General features: G+C 40.0%; 1 protein-coding gene and 1 non-coding gene across 18 annotated transcripts in view; one reads left to right on the top strand and one right to left on the bottom strand.

The window, feature by feature from the left end:
• Window positions 1-24,583, bottom strand: part of ESRRG (estrogen related receptor gamma) — a 625,497-nt gene that overhangs the window by 318,463 nt on the left and 282,451 nt on the right. For 2 of the 17 annotated variants that reach the window (XM_053908974.1, XM_053908972.1), the window contains exon 3: window positions 755-783. The exons of the other annotated variants lie outside the window; for them this stretch is intronic. The gene's annotated coding sequence lies outside the window, so the exon portion shown is untranslated. The remainder of the gene's footprint in view (window positions 1-754; window positions 784-24,583) is intronic. 17 annotated transcript variants of the gene reach the window in all.
• On the top strand, window positions 6,168-6,269 carry LOC128778967 (U6 spliceosomal RNA). The gene has a single exon (XR_008424820.1). It is a non-coding gene; the product is annotated as a U6 spliceosomal RNA (small nuclear RNA).

Genomic DNA, 24,583 nt, shown 5'->3' with positions numbered 1-24,583 from the left:
ATATCAAGGCTGAGGGAAAACATTTTTTGGTCTTTTTATATTCAAACATCCTCTATACAAAACACTACTTTCTTTGGCTCAAAAATCAGAAATAATTTAAACAATTTTGTAGCAAAACACCACATAGTGCCAACTGTTTTCATTAAAGAAAAAAAAAAACAATAAAAAACCCAGGAGTTTGGTGAGCCAATATAATGTGAGCAAATTTCCTTAAAAGAAAACTTGCCCTGGATACACATCAAATGACTAGAAACTTTTAGAAAACTACTTAACTTCTAGAAAACTAACTCTTCTCCTTCTTATAAATGTTGAAAAAAAAAAAAAACAGCTACAGATGCAGATGAACTGCTGAACTCAATCCTTGCTGTTTAAAATGTATTTCAATAGACTAGCCGATGTATCATCTAAGCATAAAAAAGACGTACAGTAATAGCATTCTGAAAAATGAATTAAGAACACATTGTCATCAACTCCAGCAAAAATAATAAAGGTAGAAAAGATTAAGAGGCAAGCATATCTTTCTGAATTGTAAAATGGGTTTATAGGTCTTCTAATAACAACTTTTACTCAAACCTTACATAAATAGGCTTAGATGATACAAATATTATGTGGGCTGTGTGGACACTCCCAGGTTCCTAATCATGTTTAGGGATTACTTGATAGAACAGAGACATTTCATTCCAATTGGGCCAGGGGATTACAGCGAAGAAACATCTAATATTCCAATTTTTAATTTCATGCATTTTTTATTTACCTTTAATGATGCTGTATATATTCATCATCCTGAAATATTAAAACAGTATGAAAAAAGTAATAAATTGGTGGAAAATTTAGGGAATAGTAATGCAACAGCACGCAAATCATACACTATCAAGTGCTTGATACACATTTAAAATTACTGCCTACTACGGCAAAGCCAAATTCCTAGCAGATTTCTGAAGCACAAAGTCACAATAAGAAGATCAGCAGAACAGACTGAAATAATAGAATATTCATCCCTCTAATCCATATGCAATTCTTTAGGGCTTTTTTTTTTTTAACAATGCATATGAGGTCTGACTGTATTCAGGATTTAAATAAGTTGTCTCTCTCCTTCCTGCTCCTCTCTATTTTTATGTAAAAAAAATGTATATACAGTTATCATTTCTGCACTGCTACACCAACAGAAGACAAGGTTAGCACATTTCCTCACACCTCAAATGAAACAATAGCATTTTAAACAACAAAAGTGTTTAAAAAAATACCATTTACTCATCCCACTAAAGCCTCCTGAAACAGCTTCTGGGGAAAAAGGAAAGTTGGTGTCATTCATGGGTGGGGGTGGGGGAGAGAAGTGGAGTGGTAGTTTTATCCTCTAATTACCAATTAATGCATTGATATAATATTACATTTAAATATTGACAAAAAGTGCTAAAGGTGTCATCTGTGAAACCTTTGCTCATCTTTGCTCATTCACCTTCCCTTGCAGAGAGATGAGACGGTCTACTGGGCATTAATAAATATTGTAACAAGGAACAGAAAATTACAGAGGCATAAGCCTCCGTCAGCTGGCCTGGCTTGAGCACTTCTAGGAGAGCACTTGGAATTCTGGGAGAGGAAAGGACACTGGACATTACATGCCCAGCAGTCTCAGTTCCATGGTCAGAGACTTAGCCTGTGTTCTAATGCTGCATGTTGACAGCGGTCATCCTGCAGGAGGTATGGTGTTTTTAAATGACCTTCTTTTGATTTCTTTGTGTATTCTGATTTTTTTTTCTTTAATGAGCACCTACTACCTTATAAGAAGGAGAAAAACCAACAAAACAGAGACTCCTCAAAATACTACCTATCTCCTTCTTTAAGACGCTTTCTTCAATTCACCCAAAAGAATGGTCCCTCCTTTTTTTTCTTCTTTTTAAAGATTTTATTCTTAAGTAATCTCTACACCTAATATGGGGCTCGAACTCACAACCCCGAGATCAAGAGTTGCACGCTCTTCCCACATGAGCCAGCCAGGCACTCCTGTCCCTCCTTTAAGCTCATGTTGCTAGCAAATCTCTTAGGGCCCATATCATATTCTGCCTCATGGTATGGTCCCCTGATTTAAAAGTATGACTGTTATAACATTAAGTCCCTTCAGGGCAAAGGCTGGGGCTTCTTTTCCATTATTTTCTCTCTTGCATTACTGATCACGGCCCTTACCACCAAGTGGGTATTTAATAATTTGTTGGTGTTGTTGTTGAATTGACTAAAACTAGTTTTATTAAGTGCTTTTACTTCTGTTATATTCACTGTTTTTCAGCTCACTACTCCAATTAGACAAGTCTGCCAGGTGTAGATGTGGTTAGTGGCCATGCATGACGCGAAACTCAGAGATGCAACACCTTCTAGAAAATAAATTGGAGAGGGACTTGCATGCCCTACCCTCTCAAACACAGACCAGAAAAGAAAAGAGAGCACGCAGCTCTGCAGAACAAGGAAAACATTTACAGCATGTGGAGCAGAAACAAACAGTAAGATGTTGGAAACAAAAGTTCCTATTTTCACCGAGCCATAGAAAAATGTATGGGACATGATGGGGCTACACAGGCGAGAGAAGAAAAGAATTCTTCATTCCACCTAAGAAAGAGGAACAGGAATTTCTTTTGGGGAAGAGAAGCAGCTGAACCCAAATGTAATATATATAAAAGCATAGCCTGGTAAAATTTTAAATGAGAAGGGAAGCCTGAAGGAAATTCTCACATTCCAGACCACAGCTCTTAACATCCTTTGCCAACCCCTCTTTGCCATTTGCCTGGCAGTAACTTGTCACCATTTCTCTCTCGCTCTCACAATACATCCCAGAGTCCAGATAAACTGAGAATCCAACCAATTTTAATCCAATTCCTTCCTGAAGTTTTCTAGCTTTTTCCTTCATTCCTCTTGAAAGATATTAGGACACTTGAGGGCAAAGATATTCAAAATATGGAGGATGAATGCAAGAGGAAAAGAGAAGAAGGAACATATTAAATCTGATGTAAACTGCAGGAAAAACCAAACCTACGTCTTCTTATTCCCTCTCTGTCTTTTGTCAGAGCAAACTGCCTTCAATTCTAATTATGACATGATGATCCTATGTACGACATATCATCTTTTTTTTTTTTTTCAGTTCAAGTTCCCATGCCAGTAAGCCTTTCGACTCTAGGCAAACATTCAAGAATTCAGGAGTGTTCTCCAGTTCTTGTGTGAACCAAAATGTGTCAGCCCACAGCAGGTGTTTCCGTTGCTCTGAGATTCTCTGCCGAGTACATCCAGCATTTGGCCAAAGCTTCTCACAGACAATACTTTGGGCTTTGCTATTAGCCACCCAGACTTGCTAGGGTTAATAAATTACCTGATACTTCTAACTGGTGACAACAGGTCAAGGTGTCACGTGTGAGGGGGCAGAGAAAGTGGTAAGATTTTGCTAATTTAAAATTCTATGCCATGAATTTCTGTGCATGAAAGCCTTCTTCCCTTTCCCATAGAAGTATTCCATTCCTTGTCTACCTGCTCTCTCTTCAGGATTTCATGAACTTTGCTTTCCCTATCTTTGTGGGCTGCTAGTATTTGATCAGAGGTGGGTTTCGGGGGAAAATATTTCTATAACATGAATAAACATTAGGCTTTCAAGAATAAAGGTTTGTTTTAAAATATTTATTTATTTTTGAGAGAGAGAAAGCACACGAGCGGGAGAGGGACAGACAGAAAGAGGAGGCAGAGGATCCCAAGCAGGCTCTGTGCTGACAGCAGAGGGCCTGATGCAAGGATCGAGCCCACGAACAGTGAGATCATCACCGGAGCCCAAGTCAGACGCTTAACCAACTGAGCCACCCAGGCACCCGATAAACAACATTATGTAGTTTTTGGAGCCGGACTTGTTTTTTTAGCTTAAGTTACATGTATGTGAATTCATAAAAATGTCTGAGCTAACGAGGACAGAACAGAGTCAGGCCAACTGTCACAGACAGTTGGAAAGAACCATTGGCAACTACTGTTGTCTGCTCCTTCCTCCTGGGACTGACACATGCTTTAGATTTCCCTTTAGATTTAGATTTCCTTCAGATTTCCCCCTTCTAAACCATACTCTCTTGCTAATGTTGCTATTTAGTAGGAGTTTCAGTTTTCTGGGAAAAGCGCTAAATGTTTCACCCATTCAACTGAACCATTTGAAAAATTGTCACATTTGACTCTCACAATGAAATCTTGTAGGAGAAACTATTATCTCCATTTCACTATTGTTATTTGTATCACGTGACTACTTATGGACAAAAGCTGGGCTATGTGGAAATAGCTGGTGGCCTCCCTGCTCTACAGTCCCTCAGTGGCTCTCCCTCCACCCTATGGCCGAGCAGGATAGGAGTTAGAACATTGGCACAAATTTGGAAACTCTGGCGTGGTAAGTCACAGGATGTCAGACCGGAATCATTTTACTCTCTCTATAGAGATGGAGATGTATTTTTTTAGAGTTGTTTGAGGCTGACATTATTTGATAGTGAATTTCAACCTATGCCGCTTTTCTAAAACAGAGTTTCCTTATGAAATAATGATACTCTCCGAAAGTCTAAATGGACAAGAAATTACATAAAATAACTAACACTTGGACTAAACCAATTTTTTTTTCAACAAACCCACTTAAAATCACCTCAAGTGTAAAAGAGATGACGAACAACGTAAGGAAACTTATCACCTGAAGACAAATAATGGTATCAGGGTTGTAACTGCACTCCTTAGCAAAATGCTTGCACACATCAACCAACTTAAAGAAAAAAAGATGTACTGAAAGTACTAATTATTTTTTCCCAGTCCTTCCCTCCTCAACCATTCAAACCCAGTGGCACACAATTGTTGTTTAACAAAGTGAATTGTGCAGGTGTGTGGAAGGCTTATCTTCAAGTCATCAAGGATTTATGCCACTTCTTAGACTGGGGCTGTTTCTGGGTATCATGGATTATCAGTGTGTTCCTTCATTTGTTTATATAAATGGGCCAATGGCTGTTGAAACACTTCAGAGCACTTAACTAAAGTAAACAAAGCTCGTGAACTTTAAATATCCAACAAGAGGAGCTATTGACAAGTAAGACTTTACTTAGCAAATCTCAATATCATTTGGAACCTTAATACAATCTTCCAGATTGACAAAGAGGGCATACAATTCAGACATTTATCTTAACTAAGGCTCCACGTAGAAGATACTATCCTGATCCAAGACAAGGTTCAAAATATAATGCTGCCATCTAGTAGTTTTGCTTGCTTTCTTTCATTGTTATTGAGGCTGAAGAGGAATCTACCCACATTGAGAAGGGAAAGAGGGTCTTCAACTCATATTTTAGCCTTCTAGCTTTTTGATTCCCTCACTCTTAAACTCAAAGATATTTCCACAGGGAAATCCTGTGATGAGAACCTTAGATTAACAGCAAGATACCTCTATTTCAGTCCCAGTATTCCCATTATCTGAAAGCCTGTGCATAACTCATGAACCCTCCCTGAGAACCACATCTTTGATCTGTAAAAAGTCAGAATAGGATTGATGCAAAGACCTCTTTCAATTCTAATAGCCAATTACTCTTATTATTTAATGTATTTACAATGATAAAATCATCTGATTGATTTATATTGGTAGCTAGAGAAAGAGCTATAGTACTGTGGTCTATAGGGTTCTAGAAAAACACTACCAAATAGTAACAATGGTTTCTTTGTGTTGTTTCTTTTATGTTGAGAAAGAAACTAACAGCATGTCTCTCTGGTGAGTTTTGGAGATGTTAATATCATGATCCCACTGGAGATGCTGGAGAGTCATTCTTGCTATTTCCCTTTGGAATTCTGTATCTTACTTCAGTTACTTGGATATGGCTTTCTTTGATCTAGTGCCAGGAGGGAAAACACAAAAGAAAACACATCCTTTTTAAGAAATTCAAATCACTTAATCTTATTTCCATTTTCCTTTCCAGGCTGACAAATAAGTTGATTTTCAGCTCTTCCTGAACTTTTAGGTTTTCTAATCCAACCAACTTGCTTATCATCTGGAGTGTTGTAGCCACCACGTTTCTGGTGGGAATGCCAGCTTCCTTTATGGGGTTCAAGGCATTAGACTAAAAGAGACTTCTCAGGAAAAATGCAAAACTAGTGGACTAGGATTTCCTAACTTATGGTTTAAAAAGCAGTTGTATGCACTTCAGCAGCACATATACCAAAATTGGAGGATACAGAGAAGATTAGCATGGCCTCTGTGCAAGGATGATGTACAAATTTGTGAAGCGTGCCAGACTTTTGCCTATGGCCCCACCGCCTTCAACATGCCGGGTCTAGTATGATCTGGAAAGCTAAACACGTTGGGGGCCTGGTTAGTACTTTGATGGAAGGCTACCTGTGAACACCTGGGTGCTGGAGGCTTTAAAAAAAAAATAAAAAGCATTAAAGTAATATTCACAACCTCTGCTACTTATCCGCTGCCCTCCATCACAACAAACATGTTAGTTTTGTACACACCCTTCACAGAATGGGGCTGACTGGAGCTCTACAGGACACGGGGATAGCCTCCCAACAGCAAGACATTTCTCCTCTTTATCCCTTTTCTGGACAGAACCAGATGCACACCTAACAGTGGAGCAAAGTCCAGTGAAACTGGGAAGCAATATTCTTTGCCCCATGTTCCTCGAGGACTGCCATGTTAGGGAGCAATGCCAAGGTCTTGTCACATGCCTCTCTGTGTTTTAAAGTCCTTTTTCTTCTCTTTTATGTTATTTATTTATTTTTTATTTATTTTTTATATATGTAAAAGCATGTATTAGAGTTTGAACAACTGAATGATAAAATGCAGTCTTAGGCACAGATGCTGCAGGGAATAGCGTTTGATATTCTCCAACATACTAAGTTATAATTGGGTTTTAATGCATAAAATGGCTGAGCAATTTAAATGTTTAGCAAAGAAAACAGTCTTGCCTAGAGTTTATGAAGTGGGAAGCCTATTTCTTATAATGATTAACTGTGAGTCATCATTTCAAACACAAGCATCCACTGGCATCTGCCCCAGATAAGGGGTGCTGAAGGCTCACAACGATTTACCAAACTAGAGTCTTATGATGATGGATAGTAGCACATTTTTGCCTGTGAAATGAAGACGGTAAGTAACAAACCACGAAGCATGCTGACTTTACAGTCTACCTGCCCCAACTTACTAAATGAAGAATGAGGTTTTAAAAGCATATATCCAGGGCACCTGGGTGCCTCAGTTGGTTAAGCATCTGACTTCGGTTCAGGTCATAATCTCGAGGTCAGTGGGTTCGAGTCCCGCATCAGGCTCTGGGTTGACAGCTCAGATCCTGGAGTCTGCTTCAGGTTCTGTGTCTTGTTCTCTGTGCCTACCCCCCCCAACCTCTCTCTCTTAAAAATAATAATAAAAAAAATTAAAAAAAATAAAATATATTCAATGTCTGCTTGCATGTGGCCGTGCTTGAAGACAGAGATTGTACTAAGATTAGGCAATCAAAAGCCTACAGAATTTTTCACAGTGGCCTGGAGGTCTATCCTTGATAACTTGATCCATTTGGCTGCTTCTTATAAAAGCCTGACTTTATCATCATGTCTTGGACCCACACCATGAAAATCACGATAGCAATCATGATAGGCCCTCTTCCCTAACACATGACAAGGTACGCAGAAAGTGTGGGCAAAGTTACCCCTACACGTCAGTTCCAAAAGCTCTGGGCCTAGAGACAAGTCCTTCTTGTGCCGTCTTCCTGCCCAGTAAGGCAAGGTTTGAATGGAGAAATCCTTGGCATGAGCCTCGGAAGAAGAGTATGTGGGAACGAGCTCCACCCCTACTGGTTATAAATCTGAATACTGCTTAGATGTTCCCCTTGAAGAAAGAAAATAGTAAAACATGGGAATTAATACTCATGCTGAGTGTCCAATAGGGTAATGCAAAGACATAGTGTGAGGAGCTTTGCAAATGCAATGTGTTATCATAAGGGAAATGAGGCCTCCAAATTTGCTACCAACATTTCAGAGACTGGAAGAAGGAACAGATAGCCTGAAAATCAGGGATGGTGGATTCCAAGTTATATTTAATGCAAGACAAATAAGCTGATAAAGAGTGAGACAAGACGAGACAAGTCAGTTTGGTTCCCATTGATGCTGGAAGTATACAGTCAGCAGAGCTAAGCATCTTTGGGTTCAATCCAGTCTCTGCAACCAAATAGCATGTGACCTCAGTGAGGTTGCCTATACTCTAGGAAGCTTCTTATTTTTTAATGTTTATTTATTCATTTTTGAGAGACAGAGAGAGACAGTACACAAGCAGGGAAGGGGCAGAAAGAGAAGGAGACACAGAATCGGAAGCAGGCTCCAGGTGGCAAGCTGTCAGCACAGAGCCCGATGCAAGGCTCGAACCCACCAACTGTAAGATTATGACCTGAGTCGAAATTGGATGCTCAACCGACTGAGCCACACAGGCACCCCTAGGAAGCTTTTTCGATAGAGAAAGACTTAACGTAATAGATCTCCTTGGCACCAGCATCTTACCAAGGACCCTCTGGAAACATAATGATCTTCAGGCCAACACTGAAAGTATAGTCTTATGCAGATGGGTCTCCCATTATCAACTACAAGTCCCAGACTCAAATAGAATCCATTAGCTCTTCTGTGGCAAGTCTTTCCCAACCAATGAAGCCAACCTCTTATCTGAGTTGAAGAGTCGATCAATGTTGATTCTGTAGCATCTAGTCAGGAGCATACACTCCCACTCAAGTTTCTTATATTTTCCTCATTAACAAAACTAGGGGAACGGCAAGATGAACCTAAATACTCTTACATGTTGACACATAAGGCGACGGAAGGTAGAGTTACTTTGAATTTAAGCTGAGCTTTAATGATAAAGTGCTCAAGTCACCATGATCTAAGCAAATGTTTAAGGAAAAAACAAACACGTGCATAGAGACAGACAGACGGTGTGCAATCAGTGAGTCAACACACAATGGCTAAAAGTACAATCTAATACAACACATTTATCTGGATTTGTAAACAAATAGTACACCAAACTGTAGTATCAGAATCAAATGCATGGTGTGGAATAATACATGCTGGCATACCTACTGACCTTGAGTGTTCAGTCCTAGCTGTGTGATCTGTGCTTGCCGGCTATATCGAGCCCAATTTACCACCTGGCTCAGAAGTCAAGACAGGTGATAAGTAGAGGTTAGTGATAATACTGCTATTAGAGTATTAGAATATTATTGGATATCATGTGAAAATTGTTTTAGAAACGTTTCTCAATTTAATTTCATCTTTATACTATTAAGGTGGGTATTATTGATCCCATTTTACAGATAAGAAAACTGAGGGTAAGGGACCAAACGCTTCTGAATCCATAGGTCTAGCTCTTAATTTTACGGCCTACTGCATAAATTCCAATTTCAGGTTGGATCCCAGAGTCTTTAGTATAACGACCCATTACTGCTTCCGGTCCTTAGGTCAGAAAGGAACTTAAAATTATTCCTTTGTATTTTTCCATAGTTTCATTCTAGAAGGGCTTGGAGAGGTCTGCAATGATCAACTGACCAAGTAACCATTGGTCAGTAACCTTCAGTATCTACAACTGGGGCAGAATTTTCATGAGAGCATTTTAGTTCTTTTCTCCTTCCCAGCTATATCAGAAGGAGAGTGACCCTCACTGCCTGTCACAGACTTTGACATTGGAGTATTGATTGCTTCAAAATGGAAAGAAAAATAGAGCTCAGATTTACAGGTTACAACCATAAAAAACCTTAGAAGAATTATTTATACCAAACGATAACAGTGTAAAATTCTGTATATAAAGGAATTATGGTCTTTTTCATTTTCTTCTTTAGGTTGGCCTGTATTCTCAAAATATTTTACAGTAGATATACATTATCTCGTTACTGGAAAAGTTACATTAAAAATAACATGGTGATGTACTGGTCTGATGATTTTATTTAAAAAGCTGTCTCTAAAATACTCTTTCTTATTGTACTAAGACATTCACCTTATTCTGTTCTGTTTTTTTAAACTTATTAAAATGTGATCTGTGGTTACATCGTATTTATCCCATGATTTCTGGTTTCTCTTTTGATTTCTATCATCTGATAGTAACTGTGGGGAATGCTGTGATAAAACTCCTAGCTCTGACCCTCACTAACTGCACAGTATGGAGTAATTTAACCTCCCCATTTCCTCACCCATAAAGCAGGAATAATACTATTTCCTTGCGGTGAGGTGAAGTTTCTTAAAATTCTCTAACCCTCCATAATTTTTCTTCCCTCTTGTTTAATATAGAACTTATTTATATAAGCCACTTGACCACTTAGCCTTTCTTAAATTGACTTTTTGTCAATACTGTTGCAACAATTGGTCAAATGAATAACTGAATAAAAGGGGATACAACTGTGTCTACAGTGTCAGGTTGGATGTATGGAGAATATGAATAGTAAATCAGACCTGGTCACTCACAATCAAGTAGGACCAAATAGATCCATATAAATAAGCACAATACAAGTCAAATGCTAAGGGAAATTGGGGAAGGGGAAGGCTAATTCCAAACAGAACCAGAAGCAAGAAAGACTTCACCTACAAGGTGGCACTGAAGAAGGGCCTTGAAAGATGGACAATATTTCATAGGCTGAAAACTGGGGACATGATCAAAAAAAATATGAACTTTGGAATTCTCTTTACATTCCTAGCCCCTACTATTGTGCTTACACAAATCATTTTCCACTGTTTTGTTGCTCATTATTCTCTGCTTAAACCTTAAGTCTTTGTTGGTTGAAATTGGCAATGATGGGACATCTCTCAGGCCCAAGAAAGAATCAGAGTTTGAATTTTTGGGCTATTTCCCAAAGGAATGAGAGTTGGTCTGTAGCTGGGATGCTTATAGCCCTCTTGGCTATGAAAGAAAAGGATTCTTTGATTCTTGACAATAGTCCTATTACAAAGCCAAATTTTTGTCTATATTCTGCAAATTTAAGGATAGAAAGCAAGTTGCGGTTTTGTTTGGTTGATTTGGGCTTAAAACTCTGAAAACAGCTTAATGTAAGGATGTTTTCATCTGTTTTCTGTTTGATTGGTTGGGTTTTTCTGCAAAGTGCATCTTTCCCAGAAAAAAAGGTATGCAGTGGCCAACGGGGGTCATGTTACCTAACCTATGTTTTCACATCTGTCACGTGCGGATGCTTATAGTACCTACACAGAGGATTATTAAAGTACATAGCAAGAATAAATGCTTTACAAATGTTGAAGACACATACCCTCTCAACAAAATTATCTATTTATTTTCGGGGGTGGAGGAGGTACACATGCACACACGCGCACACACACACACACACACACCCCAAACTCCCTAATGTTTTAGGGATTGCTTGTTGTCTCTACGTGTATCAGCATTTGCATTTTCTACTAGTAGAAAACCTAGGCACAGGGCATTAACCCCAAATGGAAAACTGGTCATAAAGAAATTATTTAATTTTTTTCATGTCTAATTAACAGGTGAAACCAAAGGCTGTATTTCAGTGGCCAGTGATATTGCTACTGCGTTTTCAGTGATGCTGGAATAGGTATGTAAAGAATGCTGTTCTCTCACTAGTGGTACACTGTTTATCCTTACTCTTATTAACCCATCGTCTTTGTCTACCCTGTTTTTATGACGGCCGATTGTGGTATATATATACCACTCCGTGAACATTTGTCATCTCCTGGTATCCCCTGGTTAGGGATATAAACGCAGCATTAAGAATCATCCTATGTAATAGGCACACAGAAAAGGGGCTCAAGTCCTTGATAAAGAGAGGAAAACCAATGGAATAGAGATATATTAAATGACACTTAGTAGAAGACCAAGCTGTCTCAGTAAATATGAATCACATTGACAGAATGGCCATAGAGTTCACTGTACAATCAACAGACTTTATGGTATTAACCTGTGAAGTTTATTCTTTCTCTGATACCATAACCATTACTTGAAGAACCATTACTTGAAGCCAGAGTTCCTGCCACACCAGAGTATGGCCGTGAACACAGGTGCATATACAGGGAGAAATTTCCAAGGACAGGAGTGGTTGGGCTGGGGTTGGTCATCACCATCACCATCATCATCGTAGTCACCATCACCACTGGGCCATTCATTCACTGACCACTAGCCAAACACTGCTAAATTCTTTCAGAGACGCTTTCATTTAATTCCCTCCAACTACACTATTCCCATTTTACTGATGAGGAAAATGAGGCACAGCAAGGTTAAGGGATGAGTTGAAGAAGCTATAGCTAGTAAGTGAGAAAGTCAGGATTTGAACACACTCCAAAAAGCCTCGTTCTTAACCATCCTACTTCACTGCCTTCTCACCTTTTAGGGGATTTACAGGACTAAGCAGTGACTAAAATCTCAGCAAACTCAATAACACAAAAAACGTGGTATCCGCAAAGGCCTGAGAAAAGGCCATGTTTCAAATGAAAGCATCAGGGCGCAGACAGAAAACACACACACACACATACACTTGGGGATTTTATTAGCATTTTCTCCCTGCTGAAACTTTTAACGCGGCACTACAATGTATTCATTGCAAGGTGCCATTAGGGCCGGGCTCACTTCAAGTGTTACCAATTCATGAGCACATTAATAACATAGTTAATATGAAGTGTTTAGAGCCTCCACATCGGTGACAAATACGACGCAGCCAAATATCCTGACCACTGAGGCCACGGAGGAACAATTTGGTAGATTTCATCAACAGTTCTAATTATGTTCCTGTCAAGTCGAGAACGAAGTAATCCATAACTGGGGGGTGCTGGAAGACAGTGGCACAGAAGAGTAATTTATGCCCCAGACACAGGGTCCTTTTTGTAGTTAGTGTGCACAACGCTTGACTAACAAGTGTGTTCAAAAAAGGAATGTATTAGGGTAAACACAGCCCTCTTGGTTGGAGAGCCTTGTCAGGTGTAAGCTTATGAGGAGTTATGAGGTAATGACTTCCAGAAGCCTTGTTCATACAAGCGTCTGGAGTTCAGGGCTCCCAGCAGCCTCGGAACTGCGGGTTGTAAGATGTAGGATATCGGCTCCAAGCCTCTCTCGGACTTTTTTTCTACTGCTCCATTTGAGCCGCGTCTCCAGAGAGGATTTGTGGGCAGACTTTTAAGTGTGACAGGAGGGATGCTGAATGGAGTGAGCCAATGAGGAGTCAACTTAGGGAATAGATTTTTTTTAAAAATAACAGTTCAATCCTCAGATAGCATTATCATCGGAGACACGAGGATATTGTTAGCAGCGGGGGTGGGGGGGGGGGAGAACCCTTTTATGAAGCTATAAATAATGTGCTAATGGAATGTGCAAAGGAATTGTTAGGAACAGTAAACTGAAATGTCACAATACCCCTGCACCGCTCCTACCCCCGCAACTGAAGTATGGGACAGACAATTAGAAGAGAGTGGGGGCAAGACAAGAAAGGGGGGGAGGGAGGGCATCATGCAGTTTTGAGTGATTTTCCACTGCCATCTATATTGGAACGCAGCTCCCGTTCTCTCCAACAGGGTAATTTTACACACGGCACTCTTATTAAATATTTCAAAGAGGGGAGGGGAAGGAGGAGGAAGAGTTATGTGTCTGCTGCTTTTTTTTTTTTTCTTTTTTAAGAGTTAAGGCTGGTAATGTTAGCAGGCGCTTGGTTATTATTACCGATCAGTTGTTAATTAAAATAAAATGAAGCTTTTTAAACTTCAACACCGTATTGCAAATTATGCAAAAGACACAACTAATTGCATTATTAGCAAAAATTACATTTAAAAATAGCTCCACACAAAGAACTAAAATTATCTAATCTAAACTTGCTTTTACCAGATGAAGCCTGAGGAGACAGAGCTCTGGGGAAAACAAGGGTTTTTCTGTCCCTCATTCAACAAAGAGAGAGACAGAGAGACAGAGACAAAGGGAGAATAAAGTGAATAAATTTTATTACTAAATATTGATAGAAATAAATACGTTTGAAATTACCAAAGATCAACTATTAGATAATGAAGCTATTAGGTCATTCTCACCCACTACAACATGATACACATTTGGACAAAGTGCGTTCTTAATCATCTACAAATAATTTTCCAAGCAATGGGTTGAAGGTAACCAGGCCTCATTTTATTAATAAGGCTTTCTTGGGTCTTTAAATGTAAGGCTTGGTCAGAGATGGGGTAGAAATAAGCCCCCAAAATGGTAAAGATACTTGTCATATATAGATATATACATATAGGTATATACATGTGTATATATATACATATATATGCATATGTATGTGTGTACGTATATGTCTATATATGTGTGTGTGTGTGTGTGTGTGCGCGCGCACATGTGTATTTATCCTTTTTACGCATTTTTTTCAAGTTAGAAGATTATTATCCATTGTTCTTTTACCCAAGTTGTTTCTTTTGCCTGGGTGGATACCTGAGAGTTGCCTGCGTCTGCAAATGAATTTTCATGTTTTATTTTGCTATACAGAGACTTCGAGGTGCCCACAGGTCCCTTTGGGCTCTCTCAGGCTGTACAACTGGCAATATAGTAATGCAAAAGAAGACAGTGCAATCGTCTCTGCAAGCAAGCACTGCAAAATGGCTCAGTTACTATCATTGTGTGTTTAGTATTATGTGGATTAATTTGTTTCCTTTACCCCTCCCTCTCATTTTTAAAGCCACTACCAGCTCTCAAGAATGGCACCCAGTTTACATTTTAGCAAAGGTAAAACATTAGATGGACAAAAAGACAATTATGATATAGATTTTGGGGGATGCCTTCTTGCTCAACGTGGACTGAAGCTCCCAAGCTGAATGGAAAGTTCCTTTTAACTGTTAGCTTTGGCAAGATTCCTCCGGCAGGTGGAGAATATAAACATTATTCTCCTTATCCATGAAGAGAGAAACAAGTTACCTACTGAAATGTCATCCTGCTGCAGGATCATACATATGACCCTTTCAATAGACAGTCGGGGCCTGAGAGCATCTTATATGTAGAAACTCTGGAAGTAACAACTGCCAGCTACTTTTGTAAAATGACCATATTAGCTAATGAGTAACCCGACTAACCTGACAGAAAACCCAGAGTCTGGCGGAAGACGATGCTCTCTCATTCCGTTATATCCTTTTTAAAACTTCCTTCACCATCAGCTTCACTTTTTCATTTAATTTCACTTTTTTTCCTGTAGGTTGTCAACCAAGATTTAGCAGAGGAACTGAACAAAGGAATAGAACTGAGCCACTGAAAGGCAATGACTACGGTAAAACTCACACTATACTAGGGACCCTGTGTTCACGATTCTCCACCGTTTTGCTCTGAAGCCCCAGAACTGATCAGCCCAAACCTCCTCACTCGTCTCATGGAATGCCTTGTACATAGTAAGTGCTCAAAAAACTACCCCTGGGGGTGGCTGGGTGGCATGGTCCATTCAAGTCCAGCACTTAATTTCAGCTCAGGTCATGATTTCACGATCCATCGAGCCCCACATCAGGCTCTGTGCTGTCAGCAGAGCCTGCTTGGGATTCTCTCTCTCCCTCTCTTTCTGCCCCTCCCCTGCTCTCTCTCTCTCTCTCTCTCAAAATAAATAAATAATTTTCTCTCTCTCAAAATAAATGATAAATTACTGTGCATTGACCTTTCGCAAGGAAAATCGGATGCTTTATCCAAAGAACAAAAAAAGCTGCATTTCGTATTTTATAAAAATATTACTCAATCACAGAGTATTTTGAAAATGTGTAATTCAGAGATCATAGAGCAGGTGAGGAAAGTCAGTTGGTCACAAAAATTCAATGACAGGATCCATTGAATTTGAAAACCAGTTCCAAGGCTGCTGGTATGATTACCACCCTAGGCTATTTTCTTTTAATAACAATTATAAGAGAGTCTGTTTGTAGATCTGTTGTATGTTGTATGTTGACACTTTACTACTTCTAGGTAATTTGGTCATTCTTCAAAATCTGGACTTATCACTTCTGTGAAAAATTTGACACATAAAACTGGCCAATTAATACCTTCGTTTGCTGTTCTTTTTTTTTTTTACTCCTCTTTAAAGGAATAGTCAGTAGATACTGCTTAAGGCTAAATTTAGGGGACAGAAAGATAATCTGTCTAAATCAAGGTGGCTAATCCAATTACCGATTTCACTCAGTAGAGTCGCCCTCGGGCTGCTATATATCATCATCGTTCATGTAAAAAGTGTTCTTGAGACACTTTTCTGGAGAAAACCTGCCAGCATTGTGCTACCCATTCATAGCTCTATACAACAAGCAAGTATCAACATAACAGTATGAGGAGTGCATATGCTGAGGCTGGCTTGGGAAGAGCCCCAAATGTCATGTTATGGAGTTATTCTCTATGCAGTAGAAGGAATGGGGCACTGAACGTCAAAGATGAGAGGAGACCAAGAGCTTCCAGCTCCTCATTCGTAGAATGAACAAATGAGGGGCGCCTGGGTGGCGCAGTCGGTTAAGCGTCCGACTTCAGCCAGGTCACGATCTCGCGGTCCGTGAGTTCGAGCCCCGCGTCAGGCTCTTGGGCTGATGGCTCGGAGCCTGGAGCCTGTTTCCGGTTCTGTGTCTCCCTCTCTCTCTGCCCCTCCCCCGTTCATGCTCTGTCTCTCTCTATCCCAAAAATAAAATAAAAAAACGTTAATATTAAAAAAAAAAAAAAGAATGAACAAATGAGGCAGCAAGGTCCTACGAACAGTACCGCAATGAGGACAAAATGAAATATTGCACAGTGAATGCATTTTGCATTCACTAGATGAGGAGGAGAGACAGACTGGATGATGCGGGAGGTTTTATTCACTGTGGATGTTGGAATAAAGCATGAACCATTAACAAAATCAGATGGTCAGGAAGGGATACCTTGGAAGGAAGAGAAGAAAAACTGCCTGAAAAATGGGTATGTGGGGCTTCAGGCAGCACACCCAAGTGGCTCTGGCCAGCATTTGGAAGGGTTCCTGGACATTAGAAGACACTTTGAAACCAGAATGTACAAATAGGTATTACATGTACGGATGTAAGCTTTGGAGCCCGACTTGGGGAACAATGATAATGACAGATGCTGGCAGGTGGGTAGCAATGGAGACAAAATGTCATCTAAAAAACAGGGAGAAATTCAGGCACGCACAGGATCATGTACGCTGAGGAACAAGAAAGTGTTAAATACAAGGAAGTGCCATTAAATACAGCAGAGTGTTCAACAATAGGGGGACTCAGACAACATCAATGGATTCCATGATTGGAAGGTCACTGGAGACCCACAGAGGCAGCAGTGAAGGACAGTGATGAGGCAGCATGAAATCACAAGCAGGTTGTGACAATTTGGTGGAGACCAGTCCATAAAACATTTTTATGGCAAAATTGATAGTGAAGGAAGTGAGAAAAGCAAGGCGACTATTGGAGCAGTTATCAAGTGTGGGAAGCATTTTTGTTTGTTTTGCTTTTTTTCTTTTTCCTATGGTAGAAAAGTCGTCACTGGAATTAGAGGAATTCAGCATGTTGACGATGAACTGATAAAGTTAAACCTCACAGAACCCAGGCAGGACTGGGATTAGCTTTGGCAGGGAGGCGTGTTTCAACAGAGATGGAGAGGAGAGAAGATGTCACAAGTTCTATTGAACTTGACAATGGAAAAAAGTGGCAAGATGAAGTGCATGATAATGTCCAATCCTTTAAAAGAATTTACAAAGTACCAGTAACAGGAGTCATGGGAACTAGGAAAACACAGCTGAAAACAATATATGGCTATAATATTTATATTACAACATTTCATGAGGGAATTTAAAGTAATTCTTTGATGTTTTGCAAACAAAATAACTGTTTAAGTCATTGAAGTTTCTACTTTTTTTTTTTTAATAGAGAACTTTTAAAAGGGGTGCCTGGGTGGCTCAGTCGGTTAAGCGTCTGAGTTCAGCTCAGGTCACGATCTCACAGTCCGTGAGTTGTAGCCCCGCGTTAGGCTCTGTGTTGACAGCTTGGAGCCTGGAGCCTGCTTCAGATTCTGTGTCTCCCTCTCTCTCTGCCCCTCCCCACTCATACTCTGTCTCTCTGCCTCTGTCTCAAAAATAAACATTAAAAAAATGTTTTAATTAAAAAAATGTTTATTTATTTATTTGCAGGGGGAGGGGCAGAGAGAAAGGGAGAGAGAGAGAGTATCCCAAGCAGGCTCTGCACTGTCAGCGCGGAGCCCCTCGCAGGGCCTGAACGCACAAACCGCGTGATCATGACTTGAGCTGAAATCCAAAGTGGGCCCTTAACCGACTGAGCCAACCAGGTGCCCCTCTACATTTTTAATCCTGTTGCTCCAGAATCATGTGGACTTAGCTTAACAGACTCATGCTACCTCAAACAGAATTAATATATATCATATAATTGTATAATATATGTGTATGTATATTATATATATGTGTATAATATGTATATATATATATAATATATATACACACATTTATACATGCTGAATTACAAATTAACTTCCCAAACACATGTAATATTTGGGGCACTCTAGATCTTGCCTATGCAGGGTGAGAGAAGCAGCCAGTGATGCTATTTTAAGAAAAATCAGAACAGTTAATAAAAAAATAAATTTTTATCGCTGGACTGATTTTTAACACTAACAAAAATAATGAAAGTAACCGGCAAGTTTTATACAGCATGAAGCCCCCACCTCAGACCTATGAATAGCAAATCACTTTAGAGACCAACAACTTTCTTCTCCTCTACTGTCCTTTACGGGGGTTATACCTTTAAGCTTCACATGGCAAGAATCCATTCTGTTGGTCTCCAACGAGTAAACTTGAGGACAGAATAAAATAAAATAAGAAAATTAAGTTCCTTTCTCACAAGTGAGTTAAAACCCATCAGCAGTAAGTCATTGAATTTAACTGCACATCTCTTGTCATTTTGTTTTATTTTTTTACTGTTTTTATTTCTACAATCATAGGCCTAGCAAGACCGCAATCTCCTGGCGGGAGCCTGGCACCGGCACAATGGGATGACCAGCGAGGCAGCGGGAAAACAGGCGCTCTCTCTCCTCTTCCCTCTCTGTTGTATAAAAGGAGCTTGGCATGAATGAGTTTTACAACAGCCACCAACCACTTCTTCGTTTTTTCTGAGCAATCATTGATATCAGCATCAAGTGGTGTGGTGGCTCCATAGCACATTGTGGCAACAGAGCGAGCCCAGCATGCAAACGTTTTGGCTAATTTAGAATCCTTGTGCAGCCGAATCAAACATGACAAGACGATGGCAAAAAGAGAGGCTATTATACCAAATGAGAGCGGGTGGACGGCTGAAATTGGTTTGAGTGGCAGAGACAAAAGAGGGGAAAGGAAGAGAAATAACTGAGAATGATAATCCCAGATAACACAGGCTGCCAGATATACAGATATATCCATGCAAAGACACACACACACACACACACACACACACACACACTCACTCACTCACTCACAGAAGACAAGGCAAATGCTTCCAAGCTTTAGTCCTGGGCAGATCGGGCATAAGAACACCTTCATAACAAGAAGGAAAACCAAATAAACTACCATATGATAAAGCATTGGTCCACTTACAGGTAAAAATATATTTAACTTTAAAAAATGTAAAGCTTTCCACAGAAATATCCAATTTTTTAGAATACTAAAACTGTCATTTCCTACTTGAAGTAATGTGGGGATACCAAACTGTCATTTCTAGGAGAAGTGGGGAGTCACTGATTTAGGACTGGCAAATCCGAAGATAAGCCCGTGGGTTTGTGCCCAGCGCCTAAAGGTTTCCTCAAGTCATCAAGAGAATTTGAGGGGAACCACTGCAAGATGGTGGTGTAGCAAGACCCTTAATTTACCTCTTCCCGCAGACACACCATATCTACAGCTCCATATGGAGTAAGTCCACTGAAAAAGATCTGAAAACTACGTGAACTATTTCTCCACAACAAAGAGAAGAAGACCACATGTAGGGGCACCTGGGTGGCTCAGTCAGTTAAGTGTCTGACTTCAGTTCAGGTCATGATCTCACGATTCGTGAGTTCAAGCCCTGCATTGGGTTCTGTGCTGTCAGCACAGAGCCTGCTTTGGATCCTCTGTTCCCTTTCTCTGTCAGCCCCTCTCCCCACTCTCACTCTATCTCAACCATAAATAAATATTTTTTAAAAAGACCACATCTAGATGGGCAGGGGAGGCAGAGACATGGTCTCACCAAAACCCCACAGTGGATGCACAGTAGGAAGGGATCTCACCAGTGTGGTGCTTCTCCCAGAGAAGTGGGGGGTTGGTGTCCTAGAAAAGGTACCCCAGTCTCTTGGATCTGCATCAGAGAGGTGCCCCAAAACATCTGGCTTAGAAAACCAACAGGACTGATGTCTGAGGGACCCAAAGTACTAGAGGAAACTGAAATTTCCCTTTTAAAGGGTTCATGTGCAGTCTCACCCAACCCAAGATCCAGGAAAAAAAAAACCAAAAAACCAAAAAAACAAACCAGCAGTTTGAAAGTGCCTAGAGCATATGGGAAGGAGGCTCATTTGTTGATCGAAAAGCACCTGCTGGAGGGAAAGGGAATAGCTGAAACACTCCCCCGAGATGGAGGTGCTAAGGAATAGCATTTTTGCACACTCCATCTACCCAGCTAGTACAGGTGGCTGGGCTGAGAGGCAGCACCCTCCCGTGGCCCAGGTAAGATAGTGGGGGTGAGCAGTCCTGGCATTATCCCACTGCCTTGCTGAAACCAGAGACCGTGGGTGTCTGTAGCACTCCCCTGCTTCCTGGCTAGGGCACGCAAGCACAAAGAGTCATAGCATTCTCTCCCTCTCTGCCTGGGGCTGGGGAGTGTAAACACCTTCTCCCACTCTCAGCCTAAAGCCAGCCCAATTGCACAGACAAGGCATTCTCCTGCTGTATTCCTGAAACTCGCAGGTGCACACAGTCAGGACATTTTCCTGTTGCCTCCCTGATGCTGGGAAGTGTGCTCCACCCCCTACAATTTCCAGCCGCCCTGCTAAAGTCAGCAGACACATGCAGGCCACACAAAGGACAGCTCTTGATCATCTGGCTCTGGTGGCCAAGATGGCTGGCATTCCTGCACTCCATGGGAATATAACAATCAGAAAGACAGTTCTCCGCAGGTCGCCACCCCCAGGGCATCACAAAGACAGCAGACTGAAATGGAACCCTGGTTTCCTGTGACAAAGCCCTATTTACTTAGTCTGGAACTTTAGCCTGAAGGACAGGCATCAGTTTTTCCACACATCTAGAGGCTAAGGAGATGCTCCTAGTAAATGAAGGCAGGGAGATGCTATCTTTGTGCACACCTTTGGCCTCATTACAGCTGGACAAGACCTTCAGAAATCAGCCAAAGGGACACCCTCAGATCACCTGGTCTGGAGGCCAGCAGGGATCAAGATTAAAGCTCCACAGGACAGCATTTATTTGCATTCTTTAAAAGATGCTACCGGAGGGTCTGGCTTCCAATCAGCTTGAAACTAGGTGCTAAATGAAACTACCCCTCCAACCCACACTTGGAGCCATGACATGTCTTGGCACATCCTCAGCAACAAAGACATATCAAGAATAAATCAGCTGGTTAAGACAATCACAAAGGTTTGAGAGACAACAAAGAGCTAGGACAAGGTTAAACAAGAAGCTTCATCACCTACACAAGGCCATTCACTCATTTAAGACTGAGAGAAGAAGCTGCTTCCTCTAATACATAGAAACAAACACAGAGAGTTAAACAAAATGAGGAAACAGAGAAATATGTTCCAAGTGAAAAAACAAGACAAAAACCTCAAGAAAAAAACAAGGAAAAACCTTAATGATACAGTGGTAAGTAACCTACCTGATAAAGAATTCAAAGTTATGGTCATAAAGATGCTCACTGTGTGGAAGAGAATGGATGAACACACTGAGAACTTCAACAAAGGGATAGAAACTGTAAGAAAATACCAAATGGAAATCAGAGAGATAAAAAATATAATAAGTGAACTAAAAAATATACTAGAGGGGTTCAACAGCAGACTGGATGAAGTAGAAGAATGAGTCATTGAGCTGGAAGATAAAGGAATGGAACTCACCCAGACAAAGCAAAAAAAAGAAACAAGAATTTTAAAAATTCCAACCTCAAGTGGAATTCACATTATAAGGGTGTCAGAAAAAGAAAGAGAGAAAAAAGGCATAAAAACTTACTTGAAAAAAAAAAATGGCCGAAAACTTCCCTAACTTAAGGAAAGAAACAGACTCCAGATCCAGAAATTCCAGACAGTTACAAATAAGGTGAACCCAAAGAGATCCACTTCAAGACACATTATAATTAAAATGTCAAAATTTAAAGATAAAGAGAGAATCTTAAAAGCAGTAAGAGACAAGCAAATTGTTACATACAAGGGATGTCCCATAAAACTATCAGCAGATTTCTCAGCAAAACCTTGACAGCCCAGTGGCATGACACATTCAAAGGGCACCTGGGTGGCTCAGTCAGTTAAGCAGCTGACTTTGGCTCAGGTCATGATCTCACAGTTCACGAGTTCAAGCCCTGCATTGGGCTCTGTGCTGGCAGCTCAGAGCCTGGAACCTGCTTCAGATTCTGTGTCTCACTCTCTCTCTGCCCCTCCCCTGCTCACGTGCTTGCTTGCTCGCTCTCTCTCTCTCTCTCTCTCTCAAAAATAATAAAAAAATAATAATAAAATAAACGTTAAAAAATTTTTTAAAGAAGTGCTGAAAGAAAAAAAAAATTTCAATGAAAAATACTCTACCCAGGAAGGTTATCATTCAGAATCAAAAGAGATAGTTTTCCAAACAAGCAAAAGTTAAAGAAGCTAATCACTACTAACCCAGCCCTTAGGAGAAATGTTAGGGGACTTCTTTAAGCTAAAATGTAATGGCACTAATTAATAACAAGAAAACATAAAAAAATAAAATTCTCACTTTCTGGAAAGGGCTAATATTTTGTAAAATAGTGGATTAACCAATTATAAAGCTATTATGAAGGTTTAAAGACAAAAGTAGTCAAATTAACTAAAACTGCAATAATTATTATTTTTAAAATATTTATATATTTTTTAATTTAGAGAAGGAAAGAGAGCACATGAGTGAAGGGAGGTGGGCAGAGAGAGGTGGAGACAGAGGATCTGAAGTGGGCTCTGTGCTGACAGCAGAGGGCCTGATGCAGGGCTCAAACTCACAGAGTTTGAGATCATGACCTGAGCTGAAGTCAGATGCTTAACTGACTGAGCCACCCAGGTGCCCAAAACTACAATAATGTGATACACTATATTAACAATTAAAATATAAAAATCATATGATCATCTCAATAGATGCAGTAAAAGCATTTGACAAAATTCAATGTCCATTTATGATAAAAATTCTCAACAGGTGCGATTTAGGGAACATACCGCAACATAATAAGGGCCATATACAACATATCATACTCAATGGTGAAAACTTACAAGTTTTTCCTCTATGATCAAGAATAAGACAACAATGTCTACTATCCCCACTTTTATTCAGTAAAGTGTTAGACATCTTAGCCACAGCAATCAGGCAAGAAAAATTTTAAAAAGGCATACAAATTGGAAAAGAAGAAGTAAAAATATCACTAGTTTCAGATAACACGATACTACACACAAAATACCTTAAAGACTCTACCTCCAAAAAACTGCTAGATCTAATAAATGAATTCAGTAAAGTTGCAAGATACAAAATTAATATACAAAAACCTCACGTTTCTATATAATAACAAAATTTCAGAAAGACAAATTAAGAACAATCCCATTTACAATTGCATCAAAAAGAATAAAGTACCTAGGAATAAATTTAATCAAGGAGGTGGAAGACCTGTACCCTGAAAGCTATAAGACACTGATGATAGAAGCTGGAGATGCACAAATGAATGGAAAAAATATTCCATGCTCATAGGTTGGAAGATTTAATATTGCTAAAATGTCCATACTGCTCAAGGCAATCTATAGATTCAATACAATTACTATCAAATTACCAACAGCATTTTTCACAGAACCAGAACAAATAATTATCAAATCTGTATGGAACCATAAAATATCCTTAATAGCCAAAACAATCTTGAGAAAAAGAAATAAAGCTGATGGTATCACACCCCCTGATGTCAAACTATGTTACAAAGCTATAGTAATTAGGGGCGCCTGGGTGGCTCAGTCAGTTGAGCGGCCGACTTCGGCTCAGGTCATGATCTCGCAGTCTGTGAGTTCGAGCCCCGCGTCGGGCTCTGTGCTGACAGCTCAGAGCCTGGAGCCTGTTTCGGATTCTGTGTCTCCCTCTCCCTGACCCTCCCCTGTTCATGCTCTGTCTCTCCCTGTCTCAAAAATAAATAAAAAAGGTTAAAAAAAATTAGAAAAAAAAAGCTATAGTAATTAAAACAGTATGGCATTGGCATAAAAACAGATACATTGATCAGCGGAATAGAATGGAGAGTCCAGAAAAAAACCTACTATACATGGTCAATTAATTTATGACAAAAGAACCAAGAATATACAATGGGGAAAGAACAGTCTCTTCAATAAATAGTGAAAATTGGACAGCCACATACAAAAAACAAAGAAAGAAATGAAACCACCATC

Source organism: Panthera pardus, unplaced genomic scaffold, assembly GCF_024362965.1.
Source record: "Panthera pardus isolate Hobbes unplaced genomic scaffold, ASM2436296v1 HiC_scaffold_21, whole genome shotgun sequence".
Classification (NCBI taxonomy): Eukaryota; Metazoa; Chordata; class Mammalia; order Carnivora; family Felidae; genus Panthera; species Panthera pardus.
This window is presented reverse-complemented; position numbering and strand designations above follow the sequence as displayed.